Here is a 13,235-nt window from a genome sequence, read left to right as displayed (position 1 = left end):
ATTTGATTTTGCTGATGGCTGCACAGGTCTGTGAATTTACTAAAAATTACTGAATTATACTAGTGAATTTTATGGTAAGTACATTATACCTCATTACAGCTGTTATAAAACTGAATAGAATTTAGAATGTTTATATTATAGATTGGTCCAAAATGAGAGCATTTAAGAAGTGAAAAATGGTATGGAAATTGGTGTGATAGGTGAGAGATATGACGATGAAAATTGCTCATTGAATTTTTGTTGTTATTGTTAGTGAAATTGTTTTTCACCTGGACTTGGACAATACACTGCTAGGAACTTTGCAGTAAATGTATTTAAAGAGAGGATGAGAGTTCACGTAATGAAACTGTCATATTTCCAAACTGGAAGGAGAGACTCACCTAATTTCAGAGTTTGATTCATGGTTTGAAAAAAACAACAAATTTATTTTTTAATCCCACTTTTATTGAATTAATTAAGTTCAAATTAAGTAATTCAACTCTAAAAAACCATCCACAGTAAAGTAAAAACAATAAATTTTTGCAATGAAAATTTATTAACTTAATTTTTGGAGTTGGCTATTTCTAAGCCAATTAAAGTGTTATCTGTTTTTAATCAGCTTTACTGTCTCTTAATTTTCCTTAAAATTTTCTTTGGGGTTTGCCAGATTTTGTCTGCTTGGTTGGAAAGGAAGTGATTTCTGTACATAGACCCTAATGTCTAAATTATGAAAAAGTAGTTCTGTTTTTAAGTTTTTTAACTTCTTTAAATTGAGAAAGGGTGCATTTTAAATAGACTCTCTTTTATAAATAATAATCAACGCTTTCATCCATCAAAGTCATGTTGAAAATTTCTTTCCAACCTAATTTTTAATGACATCTCCACCTTTCCAATAGAATTTATTATTAAGAAGGTAAATCCCACCACAATAATAACTTCAGACCTCTCTTCTTTGTAGATATAGCCTGAGGTATAAATTCAACATGCAAATAATTCTTTTCATTACCTGCCTATTAAAACATGGAATAAAAATTAAAGACAATGAATTCCTGTTGGAAACATCAAAGTTAAATATACTCCTTGACAAACATTGAATAAAATCAGATATGAAGAAACGGAAGGCTAAGTTGTTATAAACATCAGTTGGCATGCCTTACAATCTGTGGTGGTCTAAAATCGCCGCTTTATATTTCAAAGGATCTGAATAAAGACAGTTTCACAGTTGCTCCCAAGTCTTCACATCTGAAAGAATCCTTTTACAGATCTAAAATGGACCCATTTGATATGTACTACAGAGCCGTCATGGTCTTGCAAGAAATCAGCGATTTACATTTGTAACCATATTTCCAAATGTGAACATCTTTTTTATGAGATGGGGGGATGTGAGGGGCACACAGACCATTCACAGCTGTCTTTGTCAAGCAGTTGCTTTTCATTTGTGTCTATTACTGAATTCAATGCTTTCTGCCATTTCCATACTTGTTATTAGTTTTTTTGTGTGTTATTGTTGTTCTGATTAAAAGCATGCATTACATTCTTTCTAAATTATGTGTCACTTTGTTGTGATTATTATTTCTAGCAATTTAATAGTTTGTGAACAGGAAAGCTTTGAAATGACTGTCCTCTGTCCTTTGGCATAAACCAATTATCAGTATTTAAACTTATCTGACAAAAACTGCAGTGACAGATCTGAGAACAAAGTGGTTTTAAGTCATTATTTTTGACTCTTTAAACCTTTCCTGTTTTCTATAACTAGATGTTGTAAAGCACAGTATGTGATAATGAAAATAGTATCATCTTTTCTTATTTCCTTAATAAAATGTGTGTTCCAGACGTTCCTATTTGCTTTAGTGATGAGCAATAGCTTAAATTCATTTGCATGAACCACCTGTGATGGCTGCAATAGCCTTAGAGCTACACATACAAAAATGTCAGAACTAAGATTGAGCCCTAAAAACAGAATTTTATTCTTGAAGAAATGTATGCAATTGTTTTTCGAGTTTTCTCTGAAGGAAAGGAATTTAAAGCAGAAATACTTTTTCTTAACTTAAAACTCTCCAGGAGGTATCAAACCAGGTTAAGAATGTGAAACTCACAGGTTTCCCTGTAGAACGTTAGAGGGCTTTGTTCGCTATGGACAATTATTATTCATTATACATCTATAGAAGCATTCTTAAGGCTCTACTTGGTACCAAAAGAATACGCAGAAAATGTAGTATGTGCTCCCAAGGCACTCCTTCAGTGAAGCAGCTACCAGGCAATTTGACACAGTGACAAAAGTAGACTAATTCTTTTCTCAATCATATATTGCCCCAAAGTTGACATCACTTTCCAAGCTATGAAAGCGTTGAAAGACTAAAAGATATACCTGGCTAACAGGATATGAAGTAAAATAATGAAAAGCACTTTTCTTTGGTTACTCTCAAACAGGCCATAAATATTTACATCCCATTATAAAACACCTTAACAGCTCGGTGAGATTGAATGCAATAGCACTTACTGCAATATAATTCCAAACACTTTACAGCTCCAATGGACTTTATAACTACACCTTAGTTTGTCATGCAGGAAAATCTGTGAGTTGAATGGTTAATGTTCTTTGTTTAAAAAACATGCAAAAGATATGTGCACTATATGGGCAGTACTTACTAAAATACTATCTGTATGTTATGTATATTTTCACCCAAAAGATGATGTGAGCCCTCAAGGAATAAGACAAAGTCATTACATTTTGCTCCCTGAGTGTGATTGTGCCACTTATTCACATTATCTTCTAAAAAGGAACGTGCATATGCTTAACACAAAGCACCGTATGTCCCATGAACCTCAAATTTAAATAGTGCTTTAAGGTTCACCAAGCATTTTCTCACTATCTTCTTACTTGAACATCAAAACAATCCTCTGACATAAGTAAGAAGAGAAAGGAAGAATCTGGTGCAAGAGGGAGAGAATGGATATTTATTGAGAACCTACTGTGTACAAAACTCCAAGGACATGTGGCATTTATTCATCAGTGGCATTCTAGCAGCCATGTGAGATACATGTTTTCATCTTGCAGATGAGGCTCTGAAAGATTAATTATCTTAGCCAGTGTTACATAGGTAATGACAGCAGAGCTGGGGTTGAATCCCAAGTCCTATTCCAAAAAGAAAGTATTCTTCCTTCTGTTCAAGTAGCCACCAATGTTGACTCTTGAACAACTCTGAGATTATTATATTCCAAAATTTTACTGTTTTGTGTCCTTTCTTTTATGAAGTATCAAAGTTTTTGAAGTATCCTTTAGTGATTGCTCTTTGAAATATTCTTTCTTTGGCAAAATAAAATACTGGGGAGCCCATATTAGCCTCCCATCTTTCCTTTTTATTCTACAGGACAATAAAGCACAGAACTCTGCAAACAAGTGTATTCTGCTTTTCTCCACACAATAATCTAATTCAGTCATACCAAGTATGATCACAGAACACAGTCCTCTACATGTCTAGGCAAATGGGATGGGGAAGAGAGAGTCAAAATCTCTTTGTTTCATGAACAATATATGAATGATTCACAAGCAGATAAGAAAAGATAAATTATCTTTCAACCCGTTGACTACTACCCCAGTTGCTTACTGCCTACTAATACACGTGAGAGGAGGACAGAGGATACTCTATCAAGGAGTTATTCAAATGTTTTTCTTCTTCTTTTGTCTGCTGGCCCAATGGCTCTCAACCACATAATTCAGACCCCAAGAGTTCCGTGGCAGCACCTGAGGAGTCATTAAGTGGTAATGGTAAGAGGCAAAGGGAGAGTGCTGCTCAAAAGTGTCAGCAATATTTTAGCTACTTCACATACGCAGATTTCATTTTACAATTTCTTTTAAGGAAGATCTTTGCTATATATGGGCACATATGTACATACATGAAGAAAGAAAGACAGAAAGAAAGAGAGACACCGAAAACCACCACGCATAGCTTAATGCTCATCAGTTCCCACAGGCCAAGAAAAGTCTACAAACCTAGTAATAATGTTTAGCAAATGATTTGTAATATTACAAAATTATAAACAGTCAGTTTTAGCACAATGAATTAACTTTTAAACAGGTGATTTGTGATTGAATGTTTCATTAACCTGCTTTAGAGAAAATATATGATTTATACCTCAGGGTGCTCAGCATAACTGGCCAGCAATGACATAGGTTTTTATAATAACAAAAAGAATAAATAAATGAATTAATACAGACAAACCTTGTTTTACTGTGTTTCTCTTTCCTGTGCTTCACAGATACTGCATTTTTTGCAGATTGATTTGTGGCAACCCTGCGCGACCAAGCCTCTCGGTGCCACTCTTCCCACAGCATGTGCTCACTGCCTGTGTCTGTGTCACATTTTGATAATTCTTACAATATTTCAAACTTATTTATTACTTTTATATCTGTTATGGATATCTGTGATCAGTGATCCTGGCTGTTACTATTGCAATTGTTTTGGGGCACCACAAACTGAGCCAACATAAGAAGGCAAACTTAATCAATCGATGTGTGTGTTCTGACTTCTCCATGGGACTGATGATTTTCTTTCATCTCTCTCCCTCCCCTAAGGCCTCCCTATTACCAGAGACACAATGATATTAAAATTAGGTCAATTAATAATACTACAATTACCTCTAAGTGTTCACGTGAAAAATAGTCGTGTCTCTCACTTTTCATCAAAAGCTAGAAATGATTTTTTATTTTTGAGGAGGGCATATCAAAAGCTGAGACAGGCCAAAAGCTAGGTTTCTTGTACCAGTTAGCCAAATTGGAATGCAAAGGAAAAGTTCTCAAAGGAAATTAAAAGTGCTGCTCCAGTAAACACATGAATGATAAGAAGGCAACACAGTTTTGCTGCTGATATGGAGAAAGTCTAAGTGGTCTAGATAGAAGATCAAACCAGCCACAACATTCTCTTAAGCCAAAACCTATTTCAGAGCAAAGCCCTAACTCTCTTGAATTCTATGAAGGCTGAGAGAGGAAGCTGCAGAAGAAAAGTCTGAAGATAGCAGAGGCTGGTTCATGAGTTTGAAGGAAAAAAGCCATCTTCATAACATAAAAGTAAGGGGTGAAGCTGCAAGTACTGATGGAGAAGCTGCAGCAAGTTATTCAGACGATTTAACTAAGATTATTGATGAGCATGGCTACAACAGATTTTCAATGTAGATGAAACAGCTTTAAATTAGAAGAAGGTGCCATGTAAGGCTTTCATAGTTAGAGAGGATAAGTCAATGTCTGGCTTCAAAGCTTTAAAGGACAGGTGGTCTGTCATATTTGAGTCAAATGCAGCTGGTGTCTTTACGCTGAAGCCAATGATCTTTTACAATTCCAAAAGATCATTGGCTTCAACTTAAAGTCATCAGCTGCATTTAGGGCTCTTACGAAGTATGCTAAAACTACTCAGCCCGTCCTGTACAAATGGAACAAAAAAGCCTGCAAGACAACACATCTGTTTAGAGCATAGTTTATTGATTGTTTTAAGCTCACTGTTCAGACTGTTCAGACCTACTGCTGAGAGAAAAAAAGATACATTTCAAAATACTACCAATTATTGAAAATGTAAGTAGGAACTCCAGAGCTGTCATGGAGATGTATAAGGAGATTAATGTTGTTTTCATGCCTGCTGACACAAATGCTATTCTGCAGCTCAGGGATCAAGGAATAATTTTGACATTCAAGTTTTATTAATTAAGAAATGCATTTCATAAGGCTCTAGCTGCCCAAGATAGTGATTCCTCTGGTGGATCTGGGCAAAATAAATGGTAAACCTCCTGGAAAGGATTCACCATTCTAGATGCCAGTAAGGACATTTGTGATTCTTGGGAGAGGGTCAAATATCAACATTAACAGGAGCTTGGAAGACGTTAATTCCAACCCTCATGGATGACTTTGAGGGGTTCAAGGCTTCAATAAACTAACTGCAGATGTGGTACAATGAGCGAGAGAAGTGGAGCCTAAAGATGTGACTGAATTGCTGCAATGTTACGATAAAACATTAATTGATGAGATGTTGTCTCTTATAGATGAGCACATGTCTCTTATGGTTTCTTGGGATGGATCTACTCCTGGTGAAGATGTTGTGAACATTGCTGAAATGACAACAAAGGATTTGGAACCCTCCCCAGACTTAGTCGATAAAGCAGCAGCAGGCTTTGAGAGGATTAACTCCAATTCTGAAAAAAGTTCTACTGTGGGTAAAATGCTATGAAACAGTATTGTATGCTACATTCCTTTTGTGAAATCACAAAAGGAATGTATTAGAGTCAATCAATACAGAAAACTTTATTGTTGTCTTTTTTTAAAAAACTGTGGGATGCTTCATGAATTTGCATGACATCCTTGTGCAGGGACCATGTTAATCTTCTCTGCATTGTTCCAATTTTAGTATATGTGCTACCAAAGCAAGCACTGTGTTGTCTTATTTTAAGAAATTGCCGCAGCAAGGCTGGGCATGGCGGCTCACACCTGTAATCCCAGCACTTTGGGAGGCTGAGGTGAGCGGATTACTTGAGGTCGGGAGTTCAAGACCAGCCTGGCCAACATGGTAAAACCCTGTCTCTACTAAAAATACGAAACTTAGCTGGGCATGGTGATATGTGCCTCCCAGCTACTCGGGAGGCTGAGGCAGGAGAATCACTTGAACCTGGGAGGCAAAGGTTGCAGTGAGCCAAGATCGCACCACTGCACTCTAGCCTGGGCTACAGAGCGAGAGTCTGTTGAGAGAGAGAGAAAAGAAATGAAAAGTTGCCACAGCCACCCCAACCTTCAGCAACCACTGCCCTGATCAGTCAGCAGCCAGTAACATTGAAGCAAGATCCTCCACCAGGAAGATATCATGACTCACTAAAGGCTCAGGGGATCATCGGCCTTTTTTAAGCTACAAAGTACTTTTTAATTAATGTATGTATGTTGTTTTTTAGACAAAATGGCATTACGCACGTAATAGACTATTGTATAGTATAAACATAACTTTTATATGCACTGGGAAAGAAAGAAATTTGTATGACTTGCTTTATTGTGATATTTGCTTTATTGCAGTGCTCTGAAATCAAAGTTGCCATATTTCTGAGGTATATCTGCACTTTAAATAAAGAGGTTAGTTTGAAAGACCAAACTGATTCAAAGCATGGGAACTATATTGAAAGAAAGGTCATTACTAAGTTGTCAGATTATTTCCCCATTAGGCTTTTTGCCTTCTCAGCACTCTAATTTCTACAACCTCTCTTGATCCTCACTAAACTCCAAGTTATGTAGAGCATATAGTGCTGTTAGATGGAAAAATCGGCATCCAGTCAGTCTTCTGATTAGGTCTTCGAACATGTGGCAGAGCCAGGAATCCTGCACCTGTGCTCCATCCACTAATACTTGTCTGAGGGCTGATAGAAATTACCACCTTTGAAGAAATAAGTAAGTATCTAACAGTGCCACTCAGCTACAAAATTGGATTAAAGGTTAATATTTAATGAATTCATATTAACAGTGCTGACAGTAACTGTATACTCGACAGATATTTAATAAGAGTATCACAAGCCATATGTAAGAGCACTGTTAAAATAATTACATTAGGATTTCACAGCATCCACCATCAGGATTCCTCCTCTGACAACAGCAGAGGAAACTTTTCCTACCCTGAGCCAGGTAAATGCCCCTGAAAGTCTTACTGTCTGGACTTGACTTCTATTTGTGACACCCACAATTTCAAAGTTCAAAAGCATTTGTAAAGCATTTCTCTTTTAGAGAAAACGAAGGAAACTCGTATTTTTGAATGTGCTACTATGTGCTAACCTAATTTAATCTTCATGAACTCTAATATGCAGGGATATCAGTAAGTTTTGAATTTAGGGTTATTTTCTCATTTTGTGGTGGTGGTCATTCTAGCAGGTTGATCAGTTGTGCCGTTCTGAAGCAGCCATTGCCGAAGAGGTCTTTTGATGCTGAAGCAGTAGTACTACCTGCCACTGCTGTCATGTCTGTGAGGACACTCACCCATCTAGTTCCAAAGCAACATCTTCATGTACCATCTCACCTTAGACAGGTGAGATGCGACCATGCAACAACACAGAAGACGTCCAAATCCCTCTTTCCTGAGAGATGGGCTGGGGCAATCATTGCGAGCTATAAGAATACAGCAAGAATTGATGAAATTAAGAATACCTCCAGAACCAAGAGTTAAGTAGACCAGAAAGCTGGAAAAGGAAATACAAATGAGGCACCCAACTGAGTTGTGTCTCCCAGCAGAAGTCAGAAACAAGGACAGTAGACCAGGATGATAATAACAGCAAAGCTGTCCCTCTTGACTTAAGGGACATGGTGACATGCAGAGTAAAAGGAACATAATTCAAACTTCAGTAGATCCTCCACCCCATCCCCAGTGCTCCTTTCCCAAGCTTGGCCCTGACTCCATTCCCTGCTCTTTTCCTTTTAAGGATATGGTATAGAAACTAGGATTAATTTGCCTGAATGTGGTTCCGGGTCAGAAGCAAAACAAAAGTATCAAACCATTACACAACTTTTCCCTGAGGATCAGAAATAAGGTGAGGACCTCCATTGCATTAATTTCTTGTTAATATTTTTAAGAAGAGGTTCAGTGGTTTATTTTTTAAGGTCACAAAAGAGCACAAAACCCTTGGTTACTTTCTGCTGTTACCATATGGCCCAATTATATATCATTTGTATTTTACACTTCACAATGTGGTCCCCACTGAGAGGCATACATCAGGGACCCATGGACTGAATGAGTTAGAAGTTTTGGGTGAAATTAGTATAATACAAGTCCTTAGCCTCCTCCTTTCTGCCATATAAGGTATGCCTCTACTACTGTCCAGAAAGAAGAAAGTCCAAAGGAATTGACTGGCTTTGCTATTCCCCCAGCTTGGATAGCTGTACATATTCCAGTCTCCTGGTTTGTTTTTTCATCTTGTAAATTTCACAGCTTCACATATTTGCTAAACGTCCATGGCTTTTGTCTTCATTCTGCTGGCTTCATTAAAAAGAAGTTCCACCAGAAGTACAATTGAGCTCTGATCCAGGGAAAACCATGGTGGTTTTACATTAGTCATGGCTGGCTTTATTCTAAGCTAGCTAATAACACACTTTGCCAGCACATGGATTCATTTCTTTCCAAAGACCACCTGTCTGGTCCACACAACAATTTTTCTTCTTCCGTTTGTATGACTGTGACCCAATTTCTTGTGAAATAATGACTGTATTCTTATCACATTTAAGATACAGCTACCCTCTCCCTGCCCTGGGTTTTATTATACAGCTTTCTAAGCAAAACATTTTAGAATGCACTGAAAATGTCCTTCTTATTCTTTTGCCTGAAAAAAAAGAACTGATCTCAACAGTTAGCCTTTTTGTACTCCCCAAGAGCAAAGTTAGAGAAGCTACATTATTTAAACAACAAGGGGCAAGGTCATAGATAACAGCCACTAATTGAACCACCAGTATACAAACAAAAAATGAGTGTCAGAGCAGTCAAGTGACCTTATCAAGCTGAACCACTACCAAAGAAAAGAACTAGGCCTAGAACCCAGATCTTCTAATATATAATTCAATCTTCTACCCATGACAGTATATAGCCTCGCGTTTACTTCATAAAATTCCTCTGTAAAACAATGGTTTTATATATAATAATTTAACAGAGTGAAGAGAGCAGAAACCATAAAACAAGTTTTTTTGAGATATTTAAACCCTTGCAGACAGGGTGCAGTGGCTCACACCTGTAATCCCAGCACTTTCGGAAGCTGAGGCAGGTAGATCACTTAAGGTCAGGAGTTCAAGACCAGCCTGATCAACATGGTGAAACCCCTTCCCTACTAAAAAGATAAAATTGGCTGGGTGTGGGGGTGCATGCCTGTAATCCCAGCTACTTGGAAGGGTAAGGCAGGAGAATCATTTGAACCTGGGAGGCAGATGTTGCAGTAACACCAAGATCACACCATTGCACTCCAGCCTGGGCAAACAAGAGCAAAACTCCAGCTCTAAATAAATAAATAAATAAATAAATAAATAAAGATTTTTAAAAATTTAAAAAATACACCCTTGCAAAGACCAGATGCCTTTGCCTTGTCCACTCCAATAGCATCACATGATCCTATGAACTCTCTTTGAGAAATCAAAGAATATTCTAATTCTTTAATATATTTGAGGAATGTTCTATTTACAGTTTAGAAAAATGGGATCTCACTGGGCCTGGAACCAAGGGACCCCCTATTCAGCTGCAGTGTCAAATTTCCCAGCAAATCAGCTTAAGTCCAACACTAGCTCATGGGCAAAGTTTCATACATGCCACCTCTCAGTTTGAAGGAGTCACCCTCAACTCAGGAACTGATTCAATTCTCCCAGTTTAAGTGGCTTAGAATATATCCTCTTCCATCCCAGAGGCAGCAAGATGATGGAAACTTATGACCAAGACTACAATGAGCATCCAAGTTATCTGGTTTTCTCAGCCCTAGGCAAGGATTAAACCTTTATAGGTCACTAGTAGCAATATGGTGACTATAAATGTCTAATTTTGACCTATAAGAACATGAATCTTTCAACATTTGAGCCACTTCATTATTCTCCTTGGGATGATGAGATAACTTTCACTTGGCTTGGAGAACGTTTTATTATTTTTCTGGGAAATGTAAGCAACCCATGATCAATACCATAAGAACAAGAGCCACTGAGAAACAATAATTAACAAAGAAAGAATAAAGATTTTGTACTAGCACTAAGAATTTAAAACAAAAGCCAAGACAGTTTTACTTATCCTGAAAAAGATAGACAGTTCCTAGGATCCTATAAGCCGATTGGCCATTTCCCCCTTCCGAATACATCCCATGATCAGAAATCACTGCATCGCTGCTATGACTAATTCCATAACTGTTCTCAAATAATGGCCAGTTGACCATTAAACCATGACTGTGGCCTAATTCTTAACTGATTGACAGCCAAAGAAAGGTCACTGGTCATAACATACACACTAAAATGCTGGAAAAATCTCTTGACACGCACAGCTTCTTTTAGTGGCCTAAATTTACACTTTCTTTTTTTTTTTTTTTTTTTTTAATAATTCAAAGGCCATGAATGCAGATAGCTTTTCAGTTGTCCTTGTGTTTCTTGACTGAAAGAGCCCTTTAAGTGATCTCAAAATAGTTAGATGAATAGCAGAAACAATTGCATCTTTTCAACCCCGATCGCATCAGTTCCAAGATTTTGACGAGTAAAAAGCACTGGGCAGGTTTCAAGTCAATAGTGGCCTTCTAATTTCTAAAGTTCTTTCAGAATACAAACACATTGCTTATCCTCCTCTGGCATGGTTTTGCTCATTTGCAGGAAAACCATATTTTGTACCACATCCTCACATATTGATATGTTGAGGAAATACACAGCAAACACTACTTCCCATCCATCTGGTAAGCTTGTTAGAAAGATGAACACCCAGCCTTCAGATGTTTTTCACTCAGGTTTGAAATCCTATGCTCAGCATAATTTGCTTTTACTTTCAAGACAAATTTTAATACAATAAGAAGAAATTCTGCTCCTTTTTGAAAGCAAATGATACCAATAAAGTAAAAAGGCCAGCTATGTTGGGCACTGGCAAGGTACATCTACAAATGGATTTCTGTTGGTTCCTAGAATCCTATGCAATGACTTTGAAAAAAATTCAATTTTCTCCAATTTCTTAAAAGTAAGTGCAGGAGTTATTTTTCATATAGTGATAATCTAAAACAAAGTCTCAAAAGAAAGAATAAAATGAGAGTAAGACATTTAATCTATCATTTCTAACAAACTGTTTTCAAAAGATCTTTACACTCATCTATCAGTACCCAGAATTACATAAGCTCTTCTTAGGTTGCAAATATTTTAAAAGCTTGAATCAAAACAATAAAAGTCAATTGAATAAGCAAAAACCTGGCAGTCTCAGTGTCCACTGGAAACAAAGCCAAATGCTCTTACATAAAAAGCAATGAGACCAGAAGGTGCATGCATTCTTAGATTTGTCTCCCCCAATATTTTTGCATCCTCTTCTGTTTGAAACTGAACTCTTCAGGAAGACTTTTCCTTTCTCTCCTGCTTTTCATGCACTCTTTACATCATAAAGGTAGAACGTGTGGTTTTGCAAATTACATGTCAGTGGGAGAGAAAACAGCAATAAAGCAGACACACAACTGACAATTTCTAAGTTATACCAAACACAAACCCTTGGAGTCCTTTGCAACATGATTTACAAAAAAATATCAGCATTGGTTTTCTTTGTGTAATTATAAAATGAATATATTATAGATTTTTTTCATATGGACATGAAGAATCTCAGTAGCATGAACTCAGCCACGCTTGCTGTTTTACAAAATGTGACAGATCAAACTTCGTAGAGGAGCAATAGCTCCTGGAAATACCAAAATGACTCTGCAGGAGCCACAATGACGTGCCGATGAAGTAAACACTGTGAAAATAAAGAGTTCCAAAAAGGAAAGAATTTCAAAAGATGTCTACAGAACAGTGCTTCCCAAACTGCAAGATGCATGAAGATCACTTGGGAATCTTGTCATAACACAGATTCTGGCTCCACAGGCCTAGGGTAGGGCCCACCATTCTGCACACTAAGGCAGCCCCCATGGGATGCTCATGCTGCTACTCTGTGGGCCACATTTTAAAGAGCAAGTGTCTAGGGGCCCATCCCCCAAGAGCCAAGAAATCCAAAACATGAAACTATTCAACAATAATTGTTTAAGAAGTAAATGTTATAGAATAAACCTAGTAGGCATTAGCACCGGGAAGAAACAGATGAAGCATAAGAAGGAAAAACAGGAGAGTTTTACATACAAAATGTAAACTGTTACAAATCAGCATACATTTATTATGGACCTATTATGTATAAGGCAATGTTGTATGAACAATAAAGGATAAAAATGTAAAATGGAATAGTTCCTACCTTCACATTGCTTAGGCCTAGTACCCAGTTCATAGACTCTCACCTGTCTTCAAATATGGCCCATCTCATTTGGAAAAACTCCTTTTATGTGGTTACTGCCGGCCATGTCCTCCAGTTCTGAGATCTTGTTACTAATTATCCATTCCTTTCCTGTATTGCTCATCTGTCCACTCAGCCTTCTCTTCTGTCTATTTACTCTTTCTAAAGTAATTTTATCTACCCTCTATGGCCATGGCTTCAATGACCAGTGGCTCCCAGTTCTCCACCTAAGGCAGAGACTTGTCTCTTAAGATAATATTCTTATTTCTAGTTACCTACTGGACTTCT

General features: G+C 37.3%; 1 non-coding gene across 1 annotated transcript; it reads right to left on the bottom strand.

The window, feature by feature from the left end:
• Window positions 1-6,288: 6,288 nt before the first annotated feature.
• LOC119470310 lies at window positions 6,289-6,395 on the bottom strand. Its single transcript, XR_005199196.1, has one exon. It is a non-coding gene; the product is annotated as a U6 spliceosomal RNA (small nuclear RNA).
• Window positions 6,396-13,235: the final 6,840 nt, after the last annotated feature.

This window comes from Cebus imitator, unplaced genomic scaffold (assembly GCF_001604975.1).
Source record: "Cebus imitator isolate Cc_AM_T3 unplaced genomic scaffold, Cebus_imitator-1.0 Scaffold27, whole genome shotgun sequence".
Classification (NCBI taxonomy): domain Eukaryota; kingdom Metazoa; phylum Chordata; class Mammalia; order Primates; family Cebidae; genus Cebus; species Cebus imitator.
The sequence above is the reverse complement of the archived record's forward strand: the minus strand, read 5'-3'. Positions and strand labels throughout refer to the sequence as shown.